We start from the raw sequence: 8039 nt of genomic DNA, 5'->3' as shown, positions 1-8039 counted from the left end.
TTTAGAAAGTCACAGTACACTGAGCAGACATCTTCAGTGAATTGTCTACCTCAGCCCCTGGATTTTCTCTGGATAATTCAGCCCCTACAGTATGTGTGAAACCAATGCAACTTCAGTCACTATGTTCTTTGAATTTTTAAAAATACTTTGTGGCAAGCATGTCTCTGGATATGCAAAACGACCTGAAGGCTTGAAAGCTTATTTAAGTGGCATTTGATGGCCAGCGGATTCCCAGAAATGTTTATTATGGCATACTTCTCTGACTTGGGGATGAAGGAAACAGTTTCGTAGTTTGAATTTAGGAAGAAAGAGGCTGATGGGAATGTGTAGCTGCTAGGTTTTCTAAAATAAAAACTAAGTAACTGGCGGGGGGGGGGGGGGGGAAGATCCTTTCACTGTAAACAGTGTGATGGTATCCAATTCCAACTGGGATTGCAGAGGGGTGAAAGGTTAAAGTTCACCAAAGTATTTATCTGGACCAGTCTAAAACTTGGGTCAAAAAGTCGAAGTAAAAATTTGATAGAAAATGTGAAGAACAATTACAAATTTAATTGGTTGTTATATAAATGGGAGGAAAGAGGTAGGGGATGGGATATATATATATATGGGGTGAGGAAAGGAAGAAAACAAACTAGCTAACTAGGCAACAAAAGACAAACAAACAAACAAACAAAGGGGGAGGGAGAGGGTTAGATATACACACACACACACACACACAGAGAGAGAGAGAGAGAGAGAGAGAGAGAGAGAGAGACAGACTGGAGGCTAAAATCAGGAGCTGAAGTAAGGAGTCCAATTGATATTTTAAAATAAATAAATTTATATTATGGTATATTTATAATCTAAAAAGGATCAAAGGTCAAACTCTGGGGTCAATTCAATCTTAAAAACAATGAAGAAGAGAAATAAAAATGCAAAAAATCCAACAGTGTAGACCTGAGGGTGCTTCAAAACACAGCAGAGACAGGCTCAGGGGTCTCAGTTATTTGAGGGAGATGGCAGCGATCCCAGGGAGAGGTCGCTCAGGGAGCGAAGTTTGTGTAGCCTACTCTCCCTAACACAGCGGTGGCAACATCGCAAACAGTTCCCTGTTCAGCAGGCGATCATCATTTTAATGGTGATCCCCATTTTGCCACACTGGAAGTCCCCTCTTGTTTGTTTTCTAAAGGATTCTCAGCTGTCCCTTCACTATTTTCTTGGAGAGATCTGTCTATATTTATATGATAGCTTTTCCTGCAATTGTCAGGGTGATTTCCACATGTGTTGCCGTGATTAATAATAATAATAATAATAGTCATTTATTATTTATACCCCCCATCTGGCTGGGCTTCCCCAGCCACTCTGGGCAGCTTCCAACAAAATATTAAAATACCGTAATACATCAAACATTAAAAGTTTCCCTAAACAGGGCTGCCTTCAGATGTCTGGTAGTTATTGTTCTCTTTGACATGTGGTGAGAGGGCGTTCCACAGGGCGGGCGCCACTACCAAGAAGGCCCTCTGCCTGGTTCCCTGTAACTTGGCTTCTCACAGTGAGGGAACCGCCAGAAGGCCCTCGGCGCTGGACCTCAGTGTCCAGGTAGAACGATGGGGGTGGAGATGCCCCTTCAGTGGAGGTGGAGATGCTTTGATTAAAGACACTTCTCAAAATACTGTAATCATTTGTACTTTTCATCCCCCCCCCCAAGCAACAGCTGTTGCCACTTTTTCAGTTGCCATGATCAGCAACACAATTTTTTTTGGGGGGGGGGACACAAAACAAAACACCAGAACAGCCCCAAAACCAACCCCTGAATTTAGTTACTGGATCAATTGACAAGAATACATTACTTTCTGGGGAAGGCAATGTAATTGAGTACACTCCTGATATCAGGAGTCAAATCTGAGTGGCTCTGTTATGTTATAGCATCATTACACTCACTGTTATTATTGTCCCAAACAGCATCTTCCATTAAATGCTTCTCAAAATAATAAAGGTTATGTATCATATACACAATAAAATAGAATCATACAAGGACAAAGTACCAGAATAAAAAAATCGGAACAAATGTGCTGCAAAGTCAGGGTATTATGAGACAGTGCTACCAACTATAACTGAAGACACCAGGCAGAACTACAAAAGAACAATACCAAGCAAACGTTTTCAAATATGTAAAATGATCTGGGGATCTATTATGGGTGCAGGATAGAGGTGTCTGTACAGAGCTTCCATGAAGAGAATGCCTTCGCTATCCATTTCCATGGAAGGAACCATTTCATGCATGTATTTGCTTGAACAGTTTAAATATCTTCACTGAAGGACTGTATGTTTGCATGTCCCCATATGCCTTCATCTGGGGACTGACAGCAAAAAAGGAAAATGACTGTTAAGGTATTACTAGATGAAGCCTGCAGACACGGAAGAAAATGGGAAATATGTGCTGCTTTGGTGTGTGTGTTATTAACATAGATTTTGGTTGAAGCTGATCAGGAGAACAAGATGGGTTTTAGCTTAATTAGAGGATGCAAGTAACATTTTAGAAAACTGCGAGGGAAATCAAACAGAAACAAAAGAAGGTAAAGATTGGATGCGCTAAGTGGTACATGTGACAAGCAAAATAAGAATGGAACAATCTACACTCTGTATTATACAGAATCCAAAAGGAAATGTACAGGTGAGATGCCATCACCAAGCATGACAAAGGTTAGATGAGAGGGATAAAGCACAGATGGTGAAGAAAAGGAACATTTTGTAAGCAGTTAAGAAAAGTAATGAAAACTAGTTTTAAAACAGTTAAGGAAGTAGAGGCTACTACAGAAGGCAGCATTAGCTTGAAAAGGTAGCATGAGGGGATTTTTATAAGCACCATAAAATATCGCTAAAAACATAATGCATTCTTTATTTCACCATTCACAAAGAAAGATGAGAGGCAGATGGTAGAAGTAGACAGACTTCTCCCAAAGGAGGCTGATAAAATGCTGAAGGAAATCAAAATCATGCTGAGCAAGTGATCAAGAAATCAAAACATCCAAAGACTAACAAAAATTTCAGAGTCACACTGGATAAAGAGCTAAAACACCAGAGGAACAGGAAATGATTAATATTCCACAAACATTGTCAAACTTTTTGGAAAGAAAATGCACAGTTAATAGCTATAATTAAATAGGATCCAGGATTTTTTTTAATTAGCCTTTGAGATACCTTATTCAAAAAGACAGGTGGCAACCAGACTACTATTAGACAGAGAGGAAAAATATGAAGAAACAGAAGCTTGTTAACGGCTAGCAATTAGCACTTCTTCAAATATGATTGGCACTACAAAGTCAATCCACACAAACTATTGCATGATGAAGCCAGAGGACACAAAAAACAAATAAACCAACCCTGCTTCCTCTGCTCTACCCATCATATGTATTCTTGCAGTTCTGAAATAACAGGATGGAAAATGTGTCCAAACATTCAGAACATTCAGAAATACCACAGAATGCTGGGACAGATACTCATAGGAATGAATCTGGTTTCTTGCATTAAGTGTGATGAATGTATGAATTCTTACTTTAACAGCCTCTAGTTGCTCCCCATGCTAAATAAAGATGGAGTTGATTTCTGTGTGGGAAAACAAGTGATACTGAATGGTAAAGTTCATTATTGCACAGAAAAAGACCTAAACTCCTCATTTAATTTAAACTGCCCCTCTAAGTTTGGGGCAACTTGGCAAACAGCTGGCACAGTGTTACAAAAGTTAAAGTTTGGGTATTATGCCAATACTAATGCACTAACCAACAGATGACTCCTCGCTGTGCAGCAGATACTTTAAAATAACCCATTAACTCAGGAAAGCATTGTACAATGTTTGGAATAGGTACAAAGATCTATTGGAAAGTAAAACCCCCAGGTGGCTATCACCAATGGAAGCTAAGGAAGTGGAAAAAAAAAAAAAAACTTAACATGGACTCAAATTGGCCTAAATATTCTGAAATTTTAGAACAAGAAGGTGAAACATTGAAGCTTCAAAGTTTTGAGAAGCTAAAGCATAAAGTTCGAGACTGGTTACATTATCGTCAGATAAATGAGACATTTAAGCAGGACAGGAAACTTGGCTTTCAGGAGGAGAGGTCAAAGTTAGAAACAGAACTGCTAGAATCCAATACTAAGAACTTATCTAAAATGTATAATTTGCTGCTGAAATGGAATACACAGGATGAAACGGTGAGATCAGTCATGATTAAATGGGCACAGGATATAGGTCATGATATTGCGGCTGCTGACTGGGAACAGTTATGGACCACCGGTATTAAATTTACGGCATGTAGTGCCTTGAAAGAGAATATAATGAAAATGATCTATAGGTGGTACATGACCCCAGTTAAGCTGGCAAAGATCTATCATTTGCCCAATAATAAATGTTGGAAATGTAACGAGACTGAAGGTACATTCTATCATCTTTGGTGGACCTGCCCAAAGATCAAGGCCTACTGGGAAATGATCTATAATGAAATTAAGAAAGTCCTTAAATGGACATTTGCTAAGAAACCGGAGGCTTTTCTCTTGGGCATGGTCGGCCAATTGGTACCAAAGAAGGATAAGAATTTTTTTATGTATGCAACCACAGCAGCAAGAATCTTACTAGCAAAGTATTGGAAGATGCAAGAACTACCCTCTCTGGAAGAATGGCAGACGAAGGTGACGGAATACATGGGACTGGCAGAGATGACCGGCAGAATCCGTGACCAGAGGAAAGAGACAGTGGAGGAGGACTGGAGAAAATTTAAAATATATCTTAAGAACTATTGTAAAATTGAGGACTGTTAAGATGTTAGGGGTAAGAAATCGAGAATTACAGCTGTAAAGGGTAAATCTTATGTAAATTTAAAAGAGATTTGAGCTAAAACCGACTGAAGGGTTGCTGAAAAAATGTTAAAACAAGGATGTGGTGAAAGGAAGGTATGGGGAAGTCCAATTTTTGTTGTGTGTTTTTGATGTATGTGTTTTGTTTTGTATTGTTTTTATATGTGTAAAAAACCAATAAAAAATATTTAAAAAAAATAAATAAATAAACACACACCAAAAGCAAGACTAAAAACCTAAAAAAAAAAACAACAAAAAAAAAACCCATTAACTCTAGTGGCTCTAGCAGCGTGAAGAGAATGTTGTCTGAAAACATTGGACACAGCTGAGATTAGAAGAGCAAGTATAACACCCACAACTTTGGGAAAGAAAGGAATGTAATAGATGCATAGCCAGAGCTTACAGATATCACGCTATGGGCACATGGGAAGTCCCAGTTGATATGCTTTTGAATAGCAAGCGCATGATGTCTGTTTCTGCCCTGAGCTGCATAACTGGCACACAATGGTACCTCAGGTTACATACGCTTCAGGTTACAGACACTTCAGGTTACAGACTCCGCTAACCCAGAAATATTACCTCGGGTTAAGAACTTTGCTTCAGGATGAGAACAGAAATCGTACTCCAGCGGCCCAGCGGGAGAAGGAGGCCCCATTAGCTAAAGTGGTGCTTCAGGTTAAGAACAGTTTCAGGTTAAGAACGGACCTCTGGAACGAATTAAGTACTTAACAAGAGGTACCACTGTACTTCTTTCCATCACAAGATTTGGGCTGACTAAGGATCATGCTCCACCTTAAATCATAGTTGCAAAAGTATCTAGCATTTAAATTTGCGGTAGTGCCTTCTACGGAGGACAGTCAGTACTTTAATAAGGCCTCTGAAATACAAGACCTAATACAAACCAGCCTCTATAAACTAGACTGAAGCACAGGTTAAGTAAAAGCCTCTACCTGTGGACTTCCCTTAGCTTAGGCAAAATACTGGACTAATTAGGCCTCAACAGAGCTCTTAAGTTCCCCTTTCCTTGTTGGGCCTGGCACATGTTAAATGTTACCATGTGACGTAGTCAGGTCCCGGGAACCACTTTTTCCATGGATTCATTCCACAGTTCATAAATAAGATGGGCAGAGCCAATCATGCATATCTTTAACATGTAATCATAGACTCTGGATTTTGCCCACAGACTATTTTGTGTCAAAGGCCTGCACCTTTGACACTACCTACAGGGAGGTTGTAGACCTTTAAATGGTACAGCTTCAACATGGGATATACCTACATGCCTCCCATGACACAGATGTAATGGTTAAAAAGTAAGCCTACAATTTCATCTAGAACAAGAAAGCAGTGTGTTATTTGCGGAACTTTGCATGGAAAATGTTTCAAAATATTACATGGGTATCATTGCACTTTTGAAACACTGAGAATATCATCGTATCACTCAAAAGGCCATTAGGGCTTAATTTCACCACTAATAGCAGATTATGAGAGCACTTTTCCTAGCAGCGGGCTATCCTGTAATTGTCTACTATGCATTTAGTTGCATATTCACTCAAGCATTTGATAATGATCACTGCTGGCGACAGGCTGCTGAACTCAAAATGGAACACTATTCTGGTTTACTATGATCCTAATTACAACAAACTGTAAATACAGGCAAACATTGTATTTAGCTAAATCAAGTATGGGGGGGGGAGGGCGCAAAGGAAAAACATCCCAGAATAAGCATTTTGTGAAGCATCCTTGGTACTGAATAAACCTTGCAGAAGCAGTAAGCACTGATTAGGTTAAAAAATGTATACCTTTGAAAATGTAACAAGTTTATTACTTTAGCCCAGGAAGCAGCATAGATTCTGGTTGAGAATCAGACAATGAATGGTTAAAACCATCCAAGGCCATCACCAAGTTTAATTTATGGACTTATTTATAATTTCCCATTGTATGAAATATGTATGCAGGAGCATGTAATATCTGTGGCTTTAGAGACATTAATCTGCCCACATTTAAGCTTCTAACAGGTTAAAGTGCTGCCTTGGTTCTCTGGTGGCAGGCGGGTGCGAGGTGGGGTGGGTGAGACTCAACACATACAGTTTAAAGGGATGAATAATTTACCTACCTGCATTTGTGGCTTCTATTTTAATGGAGCTATTATTTATTCTGTGAAATGACATGATTCACTTTTTACAAGATTAAAATATATCAGCTCTCGTTCAGTAAAAAGATCTTCTAATGTGACTGACAGGGATATAAATATGCTAACCTACATCAAGAACTTGGCTCTAATCTCCAAGAAAACTCAGCAACATGACCAGATTTTTTAAAATAAAAAAGCAGTTTTATACATTTCTTCGCCAGGCTCCTGAGACCACAGCTTCATTTCAGTTTTTTGCTTTCTCTCTCTTACTCTTCGCCTAGGGTATATGCTGATATTGGTGTCTGTAGGCTTAGAAGTGAAAATAGGATGGCAAGCACTGGGCCTTGTGTTCCCTAAGTGCCTCTTACGTTTAAGTCAAACCCTGGCTGCAAGTAAGTAACAACAACCATCCTACTCAAGGGATGCAGTCCTACAAAGATATGTATGCCCAATTGCTTAGATAGCTGATGAAATGAATATGAGCAACAAAATGCAACGACTTGTCCTTTAGTGGTACCAGCAGGGCAAAAGAAAGATTAAAAGATCACCCACAGCCAAGAAGTGTAAAAAAAAAAAAAAAGTTTAGAAAATAGGAACATGTCACGAAGAGAATATAATGCAAGGATATAGGAAATATTTACTCTCCTGAGCAACTTTTGCATTCACTATAGTTTCAGGTAACTCATACTAATCGATTAGTAGAGCCAGTGCAGTCTGATAGCTGGACTATATCATATTTTGACCAAGTAGATCAAAGCACAAATCCTAACTTAGCCAAAAACCTCACTGGATAACTTCGGATAACCACCTCTCACTTTATTCTAGGCATCTACCTGAACCTTAAGATCTTCTTCAGAAGCCGCTCCGTGAGTGCTTCCACCAAATGAAATGAGCTAAATAAACAGCAGGGAGAGGGCCTTTGCAGTAGTGGCACTTGAAGAGGGAGCATCACCACTTCATACATCCCCACTGGCTGGCAACCAGGATTTGGATTGCCCTCTAAGTTAATAAATAAATAAGCTACCCCTGCCTGCCGCACTCTAAAGCAGGGGTGCACAACCTGCAGCCCTCCAGATGTTGG

General features: G+C 39.4%; 1 protein-coding gene across 5 annotated transcripts in view; it reads right to left on the bottom strand.

Moving 5' to 3' along the window:
* BTBD9 (BTB domain containing 9) overlaps positions 1-8039 on the bottom strand; it is a 161915-nt gene that overhangs the window by 23425 nt on the left and 130451 nt on the right. The gene's annotated exons all lie outside the window — the stretch shown is intronic.

The sequence above is a fragment of the Podarcis muralis genome, chromosome 3 (genome assembly GCF_964188315.1).
Source record: "Podarcis muralis chromosome 3, rPodMur119.hap1.1, whole genome shotgun sequence".
NCBI lineage: Eukaryota > Metazoa > Chordata > Lepidosauria > Squamata > Lacertidae > Podarcis > Podarcis muralis.
The sequence above is the reverse complement of the archived record's forward strand: the minus strand, read 5'-3'. Positions and strand labels throughout refer to the sequence as shown.